The sequence below is a fragment of the Carcharodon carcharias genome, chromosome 3, assembly GCF_017639515.1.
Source record: "Carcharodon carcharias isolate sCarCar2 chromosome 3, sCarCar2.pri, whole genome shotgun sequence".
Taxonomy (NCBI): Eukaryota; Metazoa; Chordata; class Chondrichthyes; order Lamniformes; family Lamnidae; genus Carcharodon; species Carcharodon carcharias.
Genome location: NC_054469.1, coordinates 146975219 through 146992410, shown reverse-complemented (window position 1 = coordinate 146992410; position 17192 = coordinate 146975219). Strand labels below are relative to the sequence as shown.

At 43.6% G+C, this 17192-nt stretch overlaps 1 protein-coding gene across 1 annotated transcript in view; it reads left to right on the top strand.

Moving 5' to 3' along the window:
- The window catches only part of skap2 (src kinase associated phosphoprotein 2), a 338742-nt gene that overhangs the window by 282148 nt on the left and 39402 nt on the right, over positions 1–17192 (top strand). The window lies entirely within an intron of this gene.

Here is a 17192-nt window from a genome sequence, read left to right as displayed (position 1 = left end):
ACCTAAATGATCTCATGGAGAGAAGAGCAGGGAGCTCTGTAAATATTCTGACCTCCATTCCTGCTTCACCCAATGTTACTAAAAGCAGATTAACTGATCATTCATCTCATTGCTGTTTGTAGAATTTTGGACTTTGCAAATTGGCTACTATGTTTGCCTGGACTTCAAATTTAATTCACCGAATTTTAAGTTCAATGTGATGTTCTAAGAACGTAATAAGGTGCCATATAAATACAAATTATTTTTCTTAAAATAGGAGACGATGTTATCTATCGTTAAGTTAATCATGTGAGTACAATAAAGTAAAATAAAATCTATATATAACCAATCACAGCTTAATCACCCTTGGTGACTGCTTCTGATTGCATTTTAAGGTTTCCAATTATATAAATAATGGAAGCAAATATTGTCTTTCAGCAAAGTGAAATTAATATTTTTTGAATCAGATGCATTGACAATGTATAATCACACCAGCTGGAAGCTTCCTTTTTAATATCTGTGCATGCATCATCAAAACGCATATAAAATTCTAGATATTGCAGGAGAACAGGTACTTCAACTGTCCTGCACGTTGCCAGGTTGCAGAAATAAATCAGTTTCACAGTTCGTTGTAAATTATGGAATAAACTTAGTGTAATGGGGGAGGCGAGCAGGACCTCAACATCCCAACTTTCAATGTCAGAGCAGGGCCGAATGCCAGGCCAGCTAGCTGTGGGCACTGGGCCCCCAGCGGAAGTCGTCAGCCTGGGAGGAAGCCAGGTAGAGTAATTGGTCCTCCCTGTGGGCAACCCCCCCCACCCCCACCCCCGACCTTGTGGTAAGAGGCGAAATCCATGGCAGGTTGGAATTAGAACCTGAGCAAGGAGCACGGGCTGCAGAGGGAGGGGGCGAAGCCTGGAATGTGAACTGAAGAAGGGACAGAGCTGGGACACTCACAGAGATATAGGGAGAGCAGGGCAGCAGAAGGATCTGGAGCAAAAGTCACGAATTGGTGAGTCACAGCATTGAAGAGCCAAGGTAACTAACAGGGCAGACAGAAGCTTCTGACAGTGGCTAGAGGACTGGGCAGTGGCAATGGAGCGAGAAAACAGATGCTGGGACCTAGGTGCACCCTTCTTATTGGAGAGACAAGGTAACCTGGGTCACAAGGTCACAGGCAATTTGCAATAAGCGCTCCACCATATAAACTTGACTGTCCGGCGGATTAAAGATCAGGAATTGAGCTCTCAAAGGTATCCTGGTGGATTTGAAGCATTGGCCATGAATGTCCATTGTAAATAGTTTGTTCTTCTGAGTTAAGCTTTTGCATTAATATTTATAAAGATTTGATGACAGTGGAATAAAGAATCCTGTTTTATAATTTATGAGCAACTTGTGTGCTTGAATCACACGTAACATTATTTTGAAGGAGTTTGCTTTCCTCTGTGGTGGATTGGTTTTCAAATATTTGTTTCACAAACATTTCCTGTCATTCTACTTTAAAATTATTTTCTGATGTGCTTACCCATTATTTATATCTTCATTGACTTTTCACAAATTTCTACTGTTTGTTTGTGTGTTATGTAAATTAAAAAAACAAGGGTCACTTTAACAGTTGTTCAAGGAGCTATATTTAAATATTTGCAACAAAGTCCATTGTATCTAGAAATTGAGTGGTGGCATTTTCAGAAAAAGTAAATTGAAAACCTAAGATTAAGTACAAAAATTGTAACCATAAAACCCATTTTTTGTGCTGTATTTTAACTATGTTCAAGTTGTGAGCCTAACATGTCTGTACTTTTTATAAACCAAATAGTGATCCTAATGTGTAATTGAACTGGAATGTAACATAGGCCCAGAATGTCCGATCCCCAGAGGTACCCCCCAAGATGTTCTGGGGGACCCCTCAGAAGTCCCGACGTACAGGAATTACCCTGGAATTTTGGACTTCTGGTGAGCAATTACTCTGTGTCTGGAACCTTCCGAAACACTGAGTTACAGCCTGAGACTTCGGATGGTTCCAGCTCACTTAGGAGTATAGTCATTCAGGAAAAGTTAGATTAAAACCAGTTCTACCTGCTGAGTAACTATAGCACTGACACCCCAACTTGCCACTGAACCTCCCCACCTCCCACTGAATACCCTTATGATCCCCCGACTACCCCACCCAACCACCCCTGGATGCTTGACCGCGTGCCCAACCAACCGAGTACCCCTCCCAACCACTGAACTACCCCTGACCACTTGACTATTCTCTGATCCCAACCCACCCTTCCCCCTCACTAATTTACCTGTCACCCTATCCCCTCACCCACCCACCTGTCACCTTTACCCCCTCACCCTCCGACCTCTCACCCTATCCCTTCACCCACTTACCTGCCACCTTACTCCCTTCACCCACTTACCTGCCACCCTACCCCCTCACCCATTTACCTGCTACCTGCCACCTTACTCACCCATCTGCCACCCTACCCCCACCTTACACACTTAACCTTCTCTCTGTGGCTTCTCAAAGTGGCCTAGGGACTTTAAACTTACTGGAATATGGCAGCTAATGCTGTAAAAATGGGGTGTGACTTGGCTTCCATCAATGATCCTGCGCTACAAGGACCCCCAGAACAGATATGCTCCGGATTCCGGTGCAAGGTCAGAAAATAGGAGTGGAGTGGCAATATGACAGTGATTGCTACCTCTCAGAAGATCCAAACCATAAATTCAGCCAATAAGGAGAGAATATTTTTATGACTTGAGGCGCTTGTATGCATATTATATTGCATCACTCAGTATAAGATTGTTAATATGACCAAGCAATAATTGTGTTATTAGGCTAGTAGCATTGTTTCATTATCTGAGTTAGCTATCTCATTTAAATGAATTGCGTGCAGTGGGAAAATGGAATAAGTGTCGTCTTCAAAAGTGGAAAGTTTGTCAACGCCAGGTATTTTTTCAATTGTTTCAATTAAACTAGATATTGTAAACACACTTAAACAGCTTCCCGTTTTAACAAAATTAGTCAGTCCTTGACTGGGTTTGTCCTTGCAGCCTCCAGAGCTGCTATTAGAAACAATCTGTTTGTTACAGAACCACTATTTTCTGCTAGGGACTACAATGGCCCCAAAAAACAGAAAAGAGAAAGGTAGCCTCAGTTGTATTTTCATGTATCTCTGTTGGTCTGAGATTGGTTATTTAATTGAATTTTGAACTACCCTGGCATGTCATCAACTTACAACCAGTATAATCCAGCATTTTATAAGATTAAAAATTATTGGAAGTTGCAAGAATTGTATGTGTAAAATCATAAGTACAAAATTACACTGATCAAATTGACCAATTTATGGTGCAAGTTGTCAAATTCCATATTCCCTTTCTTCCCTTTAAGACGATTAATGGATTCTTAATTCTTTCTTCCTGCTTGAATTTCAAAAAAAGCATTATGGGTACTGATCTTTCGATTTGGAATCTTGCAACCTTCCCTCTTAACATTGAGTTCAACAACTTCAGATCCTAACCTCTGTTTTCTCAGATAACAGGTGCTGGTAATGGTTCCGCTGTTGCCATTTACACCTCCTCTGGACTCATCCAGTTTACTTTCATTTGCTTTTCACCATCATCCCTTTTGTCATTTAATTGCTCCCGCCCTCTACCCTATCACATACCTTCCTCTTTAGTTCCTTGCAGCAAACCTAGCTTTCACCCCAGCTACCATTGCATGGGTCTGTACTTGCTTACAAGCTATCAAACCTCTGACTTCTTCCAGTTCAGGTGAAGGGTCATTCTCCTGACATGTTAACTACATCTCTCCCTCCACAAGTACACCTCACCTGCTGAATATTTTCAGCATTTTCTGTTTTCATTTTGGGTATTCATTATTCAATTTGGGATATTGTATGACTCAGTGCAGATTATAATTTGAATTTTTTCAGAAAGCTAGTGTTCAATATTTTTACTTGCAGAGTTCAAAAAACACTTGTAGTTCTATCTGGAATTTCCACAGGAGTTCTCCCAATCTTGCAGTTGGGGACCTAGAGTAAGAACATAAATAGCTATAGCATTTTTTGCAGGGTTCAAGCCAAAGTTAGTATGTAATTGAGAGAGCAGCATGGAAATGTTATTGCTACTTTTTTAAACTGTATGACAAAACTGCCTATGATTTGACACGGAATTAGACATTTCATTTGGAAGTTCGAAAAGAAAATGTTACACAAGCGAAAATACTAATTTCATTGGTACGGCACTGGAATTGATACACATTCTTGGGCAGAGGGGCATAATTTTTTGTTTCTAGCCTCTTCAATGATTATGCAATTCAAATTTACTCTGTGTCTATAGAATCATAGGATGATATAGTGCAGAAAGGAGGTCTGTCATTGCCTGTGCCAGCTCTTTGGTACAGCTGGCCAATTAATCATACTCCTCTGCTCTTTCCCCATAGCCCTGTAATATTTGCCCCTTCAAATATTTAATCTATTCCCTTTTGAATGTTATTACTGAAAGTGCTTCCACCACCCTTGCAGGTCCGGTACTGCATTCACATCCCCAAAAAACACGATGTAAATTGTTTTCTTCCTCATGTTTTCTTGGGTTCTTTTGCCAATTACCTTAAATCTGTATCTCCTGTTTACTGGCAGCTTTGCCATTGAAAATATTTTCTCCTTATTTACTCATATCAAAGTACTTCATGATTTTGAACACCTCTATCAAATCTCCTCTTAACTTTCTGGTGTCAGGGAAACAGTCCCAACTTCTCCAGTCTCTCCACATAATTGAAGTCCCTCATTATTGGTATCATTCAAGTAAATCTCTTCTGGACCATCTCTTAGGCCGTGATATCCTTCCTAAGGTGTGGTGGCCAAAATTGAACACAATACTCCCACTGAGGATCAGTCAGTTTTTTAAATAAAGATTTAGTATAGCTTCCTTGTTTTTGTACTCTATTCATTTATTAAGAAAGCCAAGGATCCCATTTACCTTTTTAACAGCCTTCTCAATTTGTTCCTGAATACCCTTTAAAATTGGACCATTTGGTTCATTTTTCCTGTCCTCATTCTTCCAACCAAAACATGTCACGTCATACTTCTGGGTTAAATTTCATCTACCATATGTCTGCTCATTTTATTAGTTTGTCTATGTCCTTCTGTCCTCTTCATCATTTACTGGATTTACAAGTTGAGTATCACCTGCAAACTTCAAAATTAGGCTATGTATATCTATATCCTGATCATTAATACTTATCAAGAAGAGCAGTGGTCATAATAATCCAACCCTGGGGAATACCACTGCATGCTCGCCTCCAGTCTGAAAATCAGCAGTTTACTACTACTCTGTTTTCTGTTCCTTAGCCAATTTTTTATCCTTACTGCCACTTTCCCTTTAATCCCATGGGCTTCAGTTTTGCTAACATGCCTGTTATGCGGTACTTTGTCACATGCCACTCCATATGCACACCAACCACTCTACTCTCATTAACCCTTTCCATTATTTCAAAGTTTTCAAATTATGTTAGACAAATATGATTTTCATAGAACAAACTTCTGCTGATTTTCATTTATTAATCCACAATTTTTCCAATTACTATCTCTAAAATTTTACACACTTGGGCTGACAGGTCTGTAATTGTCAGGTTCCCTTTTTTTAAACAGGGCTGTAAAATTTGTACTCCTCCATATTGAAGAACATTGAAAGATCTTGATCAGAGCCTCCGTTATTTTCAATCTTACTTTCCTTAGTAACCTAGGATGCATTTCACCTGGGCCAGGTAACTGTTATACTTGAGCACCACCAACCTATGGTGTAAATTCCCTTAATTTTATCTTATCTTGCTACTGCCTCCTCCTGTACTGTTACAACCACTTCTGTAGTGAAGGCCAATATAAAATATTTATTTTGTACCTTAACCATTCCTTTTACCTCCACACGCAGACTTCCTTTTGATCCCTAATCAACTCCACCTCTCCTTTACTACTTGCGCTTATAAAAGACTTGTAGGTTCCTTTTTATGTTAACTGCTAATCTAGTCTCATGCTCTGTCTTTGTCCTTCTTAGTTCCTTTCGTAGATCTCCCCTGTATTTTCCAGATTTAGCTTGGTTCTCTACTGTATTATGAACTTTATGATTGTCATAAATCTCCTTTGTCTGTCTCATTTATCTCTATAAATTTAGCCATCCAGGGAACTCTAACTTTGGATGCCCTTCCTGCCCTTATAGGATTGTGTCTGTGGAATCGACCGGTCCCATTGGCGACGGGTGTCATGGCGGGTGTGAGCTGACAATATGATGATCAGGCCAAAAATCGGTTTCATGCTGCCATGAAACCAGTTTGCGATTGTCTACTGCATCCATCAAATGGCGGGCTGCATTTCCTGCCATCCAACATCGGGAACTTAATTTTAGTGCATTTGCATCTCATTGTTGTGCCCTCAAGCTGGAATCATGCCCCCATGTCAACTTTACTGCCCACGTCGGTATGACTTCAGAACAACGTGCTTCGCTAAAAGCTGTGCACCTGGCAAGTTGAACTACGAGAGGAACTTAGAGGTGAGTGCATGCAACCTTGTGCAGCGCTTGTAAGTGTTGCCTGTAGGACATCGAGGAAGAGGTGCTGTGCATTTGGAGGGGGCAGGTCACTTTTTCCCAGCTGGCTTTCAGTGTGGTGTTGGGACAAGGGCTCCATTGAAGGTGAGGCTGGGGGGCGGGGAGTGTTGGGGAAGGCAGCACAGGACTGAAGGAAGTACACATACAGGGAGGGGGAGGTGAAGGAAGTGGCCATGCACTTGGAAAAGCTTGTCAAAAGTGAGCATTCTACCGCAGCTGAGACCATTCAGCAGCAGCTCCTTTAACATGCTTGGAGTTGGACCTCTGAAGCTTTTCTGCTCACTCAAGCAATGCAAAAGCATTAATGTGCCACCAAATGCTCCAAAACTTTTCACCCTTCAGCCTCAGACCGCAAAATAATGTGTGATTTCGGGGGTAGCAGAACAATTGGCCAACTGGGCAAGTTGTAGAATTCCCTTGTGGAAGGTGGCCATGGCACAGTCACTGGTGGAGACACTCAGAGCCCTTTGCACTGTTGTTATTAAGGTTTGGATCAGTATCACTCATGGTTCAAGCTAACAGTGCAGCCTTGCAGTGCAAATTAGGAGAATGCCTGCGCCTGAGCTGAGAGCACAGCATGCAGTCCAGTGGCCGAAGCTGCTGCCAATCAGTCAAGTGTTGGGTGGGTGTGGTTTCGGACAACCATGAAGCACAGTGCACACAGGTCATCCAAGTGGTAGCCAGCACTCTCCGGCATGGCTGAAGAGGCCTTCGGACTTAAACAAGAGAGGTTCTTAGGACACATATGCTACCCTATGTGTCTCTCTTTTTGATCCTGCAAGAGGAGAGCATCAGGATCATGGAACATGGTGACTTAGCAGTATGCCTTATGGCTTACAGGGAGCAGAGAAGAAGAAGAGTGCAGCGGAGGCACCTGATTTGGCAAAGGGAGAAGCAGCTCCCTCAAGATGAAGGGACAGCAGGGCCTGCTGTGCCTGCAGCTGAAGATCCACGGAGAGCCCTCACTCGTAGGCACTTCGCTAGACCCAAGGCCTACAGATGGCACCTGTCATTCCTGCAGATGACAGAGAACCAGTGATGCCAAAGACTGTGCATGCTTAGGGAACGGGTCAGTCACATCTGCCACCTTCTGCAGGATTTGGTGCCTCGGGATCTGTTATGACACAGCAGTTGGTAAAGCTGAGTTATTTAAAAACCCCAGAGGAAACTTTAAACAACTGTCATAACCTATAATTTATTTTTGTATGTTTGATATGCAGCTCTAAATTCAGGAATTAGACCATCAGTTCGCGAGGTTTTACATTAAAATACATGATACATTTATTAATTTACATGAGTTAAATAGATACACAGGGCTACAAATTACTACTGTCATAACTTTTAACAAATCCCCAAACTAATCTCCATGAAGGCAACAGCAACCCATAGACTTAACCAGACACCAGGCAAAGCATTTTCACCTTATGAATTCAAAATAAGGTTCCTCTCACTTTGGCTCCTGTGGAGACTGTTGTAGGCTTACAGCTACTTTGATCTTACACTGCCTCTGCCCTGCACACACAAGCTGCTGTCAGTTATATCCAGCACATTTCATTCAATGTAAATTCTCATTGTATCACCAGCCCCTTTGAACTCCACCTCTTCTAACAATAAAGCCCCTTTCATAATACCAATTTTATTAATAATTTTAGCATATTGCATGGTCTCTGCTAGCTGGGTGCCAGATTTCACCCCACTTCTTGAATGCTCTATTCAAAAAAATGCAAATGCACTCTATCTATCTTATATCTCAAAAGTAGTACACATCAAAGCACCCAGACTAGCTGGCTTTAATCCAATTAAGACACACCCACAGACTAAACCTCTATTTTAAAATAAAAATATTTTATAATAATAGCATATAGATTAATAGCTTCATGACAGGGACACGGAGGGCATCCACTGCCAGTGGCCATGAAAGTGATCGCGGTGCTCAATTTTTATGTCAGTGGCTCCTTCTAGGGCTCTACAGGTGACCTGTGTATGATCTCACAAGCCATCCCACACAAGTGCATCCAGGAGGTCGTGGATGCCATCTTCACGAAGGCACAGAAATTTGTGCTTTTTGCCGTGGATCAGGAAAGCCAGGAAGCGAGAGCACTGGGATTTGTGCAGAGCTCTGGTTTTCCACAAGTGCAGGGTGTCATCGACCACACGCCCATGGCGCTTCGATGTCCATGGCAATAAGCAGGCAACTACGTCAACTGCAAGGGCTTCCACTCTCTGGATGTTCAGCTGGCTTGTGATCACCACAAATGCATCTGACAGGTCTACATATGATTCCAAGGGAGTGTCAATGACACCTACATCCTGAGCAGGTCTCAGATCCCTGACATCTTCCAGGGTCCATTGAAGCTGCAAGGTTGGCTCCTTGGGGACAAGGGCTACCCACAGAGGACATGGCTGATGACACCCTTGTGGCTGCCTCATTCTGCAGCAGAGCAACGGTATAATGAGGCTCATGCTGCTACCTGGACTTTGATGGAGCAAACGATAGGCATCTTGAAAATGAGGCTCTGGTGCCTCGACAGGTCCGGTGGAGCACTGCAGTACCAGTCCATCCCCAGAGGGTGTTGCGCAACATCATAGTTTGCTGGGTGCTACACAATCATCTGCTACAATGAGGGGGAGGACCTAGCTGAAGAGGTGATGAAAGAACTGCATGTCTCCTCTGATGAGGAGGACGTCGAAGGGGATAATGTTGATGAAGTCCCCGAAGGCGAGGATGCCGGCGATGAAGCCATCACACTAGCCAGACGAGGCGCTCAGGAGGCTCTCATAGTCACAAGGTTCGTGGAGGATGATGACTGGACGCAGTGAGGACAGTTGTGACATCCTCACCTTGCACCTGTGAATGTTTGACTCTTGTGTGGCTGACATAGTGCACATACCCTCAGTGCTCAGGCTCATGTCATGGAGACGCAGCAGAGGCTCTAATAACAGCTAGGTTCCAGGATGATGATGACGATATGCTGTGAGGACACTCCGTAGAACTTCATATAGCTTCTGTGAATGTCTGATCCTGTCTGGCTGAAGGGGGCTTGCTTGTGCTCTGTGATCAGGATCATATCCTGGAGATGCAGCAATGAAACTTTAAATGCATCTGATCCTTTGTCAGCCTTCAGCACCTGGCCCCTTCAGAAGCACAGCATCATAGATGCTGAAAAGATGGAGGGGCCAGCCCCACCTCAAAGGTGTTGAGAGCACACAGAGACAACAACAGAACTCTGTGATGCCTGCCCACGACGTTCTGGTGACAATGTCAAGCACCATCGAGGTACAGGCATTATTAATGTTTCTAGTGAATGTGAAGCCAGACCATCACTTTGGCCTGAAGGTTACACACTGCACAGGGAAGAGGCCCTGGACTGAGACACCTGCCTCTACCATGTGCAGGAACCAAGGTTTCATATCTGAGCGACACGAACACTTGCTCATCAGAACAAGGAGCCATAGGCAAGAGAGTTTGTTTACAATAGTGAACGTCATGTACAAGTGATTAACACCCATGCCCACACTGTGCAACTAATAGCCAAGTGGTTATGGTACTGGGTTTGCAACCCCAAGATCAAGAGTTCAAATCTCACAATGGCAAACTATGAAACTAAGTAACTAGCTTGGCCTAAATAGCCAAGTGGTTATGGTACTGGGTTTCTAACCCCAAGATCAAGAATTCAAATCTCACAATGGCAAACTATGAAACAATGTAACTTCATCTGAATAAGAACAGATGGAAACGTGTTTGTACTCGATAAGAGTTACAAAGATTTAAAAGATTATCAAGAGTTCAAATCTCACAATGGCAAACTATGAAACAATGTAACTTCATCTGAATAGGAACAGATGGAAACGTGTTTGTACTCGAAAGAGTTACATCTCAACCTTCACCCGGTGCGGAAGGGGGTCGGGAAGGAGGAGGACCTTCTCGTGAACCTGCTCCTGGGCCTGGCCAAGTTGGCTATTAACAGGTCTAGGCAGCGGACGATCGACAGGGAAGTCCCGCCCGTTTGTTTGTCCCTCTTCCGCGGCTACGTTCGCGGCCGGGTGTCTTTGGAGAGGGAGCATGTGGCGTCTGCTGACACTCTCGAGGCCTTCCGTGCCCGGTGGGCACCGCGGGGACTGGGGTGTTTTGTTGACCCCTTTAATCACATTTTGATTTAAAGTTTGTAAGTTTCCTTTAAACTTTGTTCTTGGTTTTACAGTTGACCTGAATTAGGGGCTGTGCCTGATTTATCCCAATTTTGTTAATTTAGTTTAATTGTTTTGACTCTATAAGAGTTACATCTCAACCTTCCTAATCCTGCAGCTGCGCCTTGGTACTCCCTAGACACCCACAGCAGAGGTGGAGGCAGCCTGCTGTCTATGATGACTTTGGCATGCATCCTCTAGAGGGCCTGCTTTGGGTATCCTGCTTTGGGCCAGCTGCACCCTCCCCAGCCTGTGGAGCTGGAGCTGGAGCAGGGGGAGGGGGGTCACAGGAAGAGGGGATTTGTATCTGCTGAACATTCTCAGAGTCACCTTGGTGGATAGCCCCAGGGTTTTGAGCTGCTGGCCCTCCTCCCGGCACCCGGTGGCCCGTGGCTAACTCCTTGAGGAGTAGGAGAAGCTGGAGTGAGATCAAGCTGCCCCGCACCCCTCTCGCGGTGATGCTGTTGGATCCCAACTATGGCGTCAGCAATGGAGCTCAGCCCCCATAGTTGTGCAGGACCCATGTCCTGGACCAAGGTTTCCATGATGGCTGCCATTCTGCCAGTGTTGACCTCGCTATGTTGGCGTGCTAGCGCTATCAGCTCAGACTGAAGGCAAGCGGACTCCTCCATTGTCCTTAGCAATCTGAGGAGTGCAGCAGACATCCCTTCCTGATGTTCCCGTGATTGCTTTTGCAGCTTCACCAACTGATTGAGGAGCAAGTCCAGAGGCTCATCATCTTGCTCAGACTCAGTGGATCCCTCCGAGTGCCGATGATGAAGGGTGACCCTGTTTTCGCCTGCTGTGGAACACAGTGTGTGCTGTGCTCATCAGATTGTAATCCTGAGGCTGCTCTACATCTAGCTCCCACTGAGGTGTGTATCGCTGCGCTGGTGGAGGTGTGGGTGAGCGCCGTGATGGGCTTCAATGGAGCTGCCCTCAGGGTCCCCATCTGAGGTGCTGTGGGCACTGGGATCGGGGTCCCTGTTGCCTGAGGGCAACATGTCAGATGTACCTAGGATAGAAAGTAGACATTATTAGTGCTTGGCAGCCGCATTGAACACAGAACAGAGGACTCAAATTAGCGTTGAGAGAGGGATGTTATGGTGCAGGATCCTCACGTAGGTTTTCACCACCAACCTCACAATCACCACGGGAACAGCCCACGTACTCTCCAGCCAGCTCCAACATGCCTCTCGAACAGAGTGCGAACCTGATGTCCAGCAATCCACCCACGGTCCGGGTCTTCTCCCGTTGATTATGCTTGATCATGTCCTGCATGAAGACAGATGGAGAGAGTGTGAGCGAGGCACATGGAAGGAGTAATGAGAAGGATGCGTGTGTGTTCTGAGCAGAGCCATGAATGGGGTGAGGAGGCCATCTCCAGAGGAGATGAGGCCAAATGGAGATTTGAGAGTGTGTATGAGTGAGTGAGTGGTGATGTCCCTTTTGGTGGCAGTGAGTGAGATGCCAGTGAATGTGTGATGGGCTTATGAATGGGTGAGCTGAGGTTGATGAGATAGTTGCCTTACCCTGGTGGTACTGATGAGATCATTCATCCCTTTTCTGCACTGGATGACTGACCTCTTGTGTGCAACGTTGGCATTGACCATCCCTGCCACCACCTCCCAAGCCGGAGTGGTGAGACTGATGGGCCTCCTGCAGCCAGAGCGGAGGTAGTAGAGGATATTGCAGCGGGCCTCCATGGTGTCTAGAAGGCATCCCAGGGATGTATGACTGATGTGTCAATCGGGGGGCTGCTCTCTTCTTGGCTTTTGGGACCATGTTTTCACTGGAGCTGTCCTGGGCTGCAAGTATTGTGAAGTGTGTGTGCGGCTAAAGTTTAAATATGGCGCTAGGTGTGAAGAAGCAGCGAAGTAACAGAGTGGCAGGCAAATTGGAGGCTGACTGCCAGCGATCCAGCATGTTTCCCATGACTGCATAATTTATGAGCCGTGAAGGGGATGATACAGCGTGAAAACTCGCCATTGTGGCCAACATTTAAAACATCTTTTTTCATGCCCACTACCCCGCTTAGTACAAACCTGGGATGATTCTGCCCATAGGGACCATGTCCCCTTTGTAGGACACCTGTTATTGCTATTTTGCCTACCAATTTTTGAATCCAACACACTTGGGCCAGATCTCTCTTCACCTGATTGAATAATCTCCAGGTAAGTATGTATCTTGTCCTTTTTCATAACTATGCCAAACTTGGTGATGTTATGATCACTGTTGCCCAAATGCTCTCCCACTGAAACATGCTCCTCTTGCCCAACCTCATTCTGTGGAACTAAATCTGGCATTGCTTCCTTCTTACTTGGGCTGGAAATATACTAACCAAGAAAGGTCGCTTGTATATATTCCTGAAAATTGTCCCCAATTTTGACTTTTACACTGTAGCATGCAGATGTAGTTTCAACTTGAGATAACCTCCCACTTTTCCTCCCTCAGTCTCATCCTCAGTAATTTTAATCTTCACCTCAGTACCTCTTGCCCCGTCCTGATTTCAATAACCTCCTGTCCTCCATTAATCTGTCCAACCATACTCTGCAACCCATATTCAGAGCTACCCTCTTGATGTTGCCGCATCTATCATAGCCAAGGCTATCACTGATCATTTTGTCTTATGGCCCTCTGCCCTTCCAACACCCATGTTCATCTCTTAAAAGCTCACCCAGTTACTTACAGTGGCAATTTCCAAATCCTAATTGCTGGCTGCTGGCCCTCCAGTCATGACAATACTTCTGTAGCTATTGAAGTACTTAACCACTCCCTCACATCCACCTTTGATGCCCTTGCCCCCAGCCTTTACTGTTTCCCATTCCAGTCAGTGTACCTGATATGGCCCCGATCATTTCTTTCTTACGTCCAAGGACACAGACTTGGAGGATATCTGCTGCACAACTGGTTTAGGCGTTATCACCTGATCTAGTGAGATCACATCACATCAGTTCATACCTTGCTGCCCACTATCAAAACTATACACTACTTAAGGATCCTACAAAGAAAATGTATCCCTGGTTTATTTTCTTGACTATGACTGTCTGCTTAAAGCTCCACTCCCAGACACCTCTACTATCACCTCCAATAGACGTAAGGGGCTTATGGAATTCTTTGGTATTAAGGTTAACACAACATGCTAATTGCCTTCATCCTTACTTGTCCTCACACCGCTCCCACTTTTACCTTATCCCAAACATTTCATCAGGCTCCCCACGACAAAGCCCTGAACCTGCATCTTCATCTCTTCCTTCCCCTCACACTCTTTCTGAGCTCATCTTGTTGTTAAGTGCCTTGATCACAATGCCATTAGATTGCTAACCAGCCATTTTCCTTTCCTGGACTCCATGAATGGTGAAATTGTAAAAGGGTGCCTCTTTAATTTTGAATGGGACTGTATCTAGAGTCACCAAAAATCAACCCTCAACTGCCCCATCTTTGCAGCGTAATGGTTTATCTCCAGCCTCCCTTTCCTCTCTAAAATTCTTGAATGTTTTGCCACCAGCCAGATCTGTGCCCATTTTTCCTGCACCTCCATGTTTTAACTCTCCAATCAGCTTTTCATCCCTACCACAGCACTGAAATGGCCCTAACCAAAGACACAATTTACATCCTTTAAGATGATTTCCACGATGCATTTTTATTCCCGTCCTTTGGATTTGAGACACTTATTTCTACTTTTATCTCTCTTGGCCCATATTTCATTGTTCTTTCCCAACTCTTTTTTGCTAGAGGTGCAAAACATGAAAACTGAGGAAGAGCATAAAATAGCAAATATTTTGCACTATTATTTCTTCCAAATGTTTACAAGAAAAACCATGAGCATCATGGGCTACTCAAACAAACATAACCTAAGTTAATTACTTCAATGTAACTAAGATGGAAGACTTAAACAGACTGAAGAGGTTCAAAATAAATCCCTGGGGATAAACAGTATTTCAAAATGTCGAAATAAATTAGGAAGGAAATCTGTGAGGCTTTGACAGTTGTATGAGGAAGTCACTGGACACTAAGGAGGTACCAATAGATTGGTAACAGACTACTGTGATGCCTGCATTCAAAAAGTGTGACAAACAGACACACAAAACTATATTAGTCTTGGTCTATTAGTCTTTCATCCAATGTAAAATAATGGAATTGCTTTTCATAAAAGCATAGAAGGAATCTTTGTAGCACATTGTGTCTGTGTCTGCTGTTTGCTAAAACAATCCAAAACTAATCCCACTGCCCTTCACTCTCCCAATAGTTTTATATTTTTATTTCAGATTTCCAGCATCTGCAGTATTTTGCATTTAGCTTTATATCTTTCCCTGCTTCAAATATCTATCCAATTTTCCCTTAAAAGAAGCAGTGGTCTTCTGCCTGAGCATTCGATCTCCAGCTAGGAATACACTTGAGAAATTTCTCAACAATAGTGGTCTATTAAGCAGCAGTCAATGAGAATTTAGATTGGAAGTTTCCTGCATGGTCAACATCCTTGACTTTGAGGAAATGATTCAGATGGACACTGGAGAGCCCACAGCTCTACTAGAATTCCAAAGTGCATTTGATAAAGTTCTATCCAAATGGCTATTTGTTAAGGTGAAACCTGAAAAGATTTAACAGATGCTTGCAGGAGCAGCATTTTTTCTTGTCAGGGCCCCATTCATGGATTTGATATGTGGGCCTTACATTTTACTCGCCAATGATACTATATGCAACCTATTTTAATCTGGTGATTATGGATGATGATTCTGAAAAGGCATGTTTCCAAAAGTTAATATATTAATAGTTGACAAAATAATCAGGGAAATACTTGAAAATAAAGAGGTGAAGGGGAGGGAGGAACTTAAAATAATTGCAATCACCAGGGAAAAGGTACTGAGAAAACTATTAAAGCTAAAGGCTGACAAATCACCATGCCTAACGTCCTAAAAGAAGTGGCTGCAGAGATAATAAATGCATTGATTTAAATTTTCTAAAATTCCCTTGATTCTGGAAAGGTCTCATCAAATTGGAAAATAGCAAATGTAACTATTCAAGAAAGGAGAGAGACAGAAAGTAGCTGTCATGGGGAAAATGCTAGAATCTATTATTAAGGAGGCTATAGCAAGGCATTTAGAAAATCTTAATGCAATAAGGCAGGATCAACATGATTTTGTGAAAGGGAAATCATGTTTGACTCATTTATTAGATTTCTTTGAAGAAGTAACAAGTAATGTGAATAAAGGGGAACCTGTAGATGTGGTGTACTTGGATTTGTAAAAGGCAGTTGATAAGGTGCTACACAAAATATAAGGATTGGGTGGTTAATAGGAAGCAGAGAGTAGGGATAAATGGGTCATTTTCAGGTTGGCAAGCTGTAACAAGTGGAGTGCCACAGGGATCAATGCTCGGGCCACAACTATTTGCAGTCCATATAAATGACTTGGCTGAAGAGACCGAATATATGGTGCTAAATTTGTTGATTTCACAAAGATATGGGGTAAGTAAACTGTGAAGAGGACATAAAGAGGGATTTAGATAGGTTAAGTAAGTGGGCAAAAAATTGGCAGATGGAATATAATGTTGGAAATTGTGAACTCTCCACTTTTGCAGGAAGAACAGTAAATTAGTATATTATTTGAATGAAGAGGGATTGCAAAACTCTGTAGTACAGAAGGAATTTGAGTGTCCTGGTATATGGATCACGAAAAGTTAGTATGCATGTACAGCAAGTGATTAGGAAGGTAAGTGAACTGTTGGTGTTTATTGCAAGGGAAATCAGGTATATAAGTAAGGAAGTGTTGTGACAGCTATGTAGAGCCTTATGGTGAGACCGCATTTGGAGTAATGTGTACAGTTTTGCTCTTTTTACTTAAGAAAGAATATAATTGCATTTGAAGCTGTTCAGAGAAGGTTTACTTGACTGATTTCTGGGATGAAGGAGTTAGCTTGTGAGGAAGGTCAAGCAGGTAGGGCCTGCACCTAATAGAGTTTAGAAGACTGGGAGGTGATCATATTGAAACACATGATCCTGAGGGGACTTGACATGGTGGTTGCTGAGTAGATGCTTCCCTTTGTAGGGGAGTCTAGACTTAAGAGAGACAGTTTAAAAATTAGGGGTATCCCATTTAAGACTGAGATGAGGAGAAATGTTTCCTCTCAGAAGCTGGTTATTCTCTGGCATTATCTTGCCCAGAGAACAGTGGATATTGGGTCATTGCATATACTGAAGGCTGAGTTAGATTTTTGATCAACAGGGGAATCAAGGGTAACGGAGAGGCAGTCAGGAATGTGGGGTTGAGGCCACGATCGGATCAGCCATGGTCTTATTGAATGGTGGAGCAGGCTCAAGGGGCCGAATTCCCTACTGCTGCTCCTAATTTTTTGTGTTTTTGTATAAATGCCTGTCGGACAGTCTCCTGCTTGCCATCAGGGTTCCTGGATTTTTGAAGGTGAAGATCTTAATC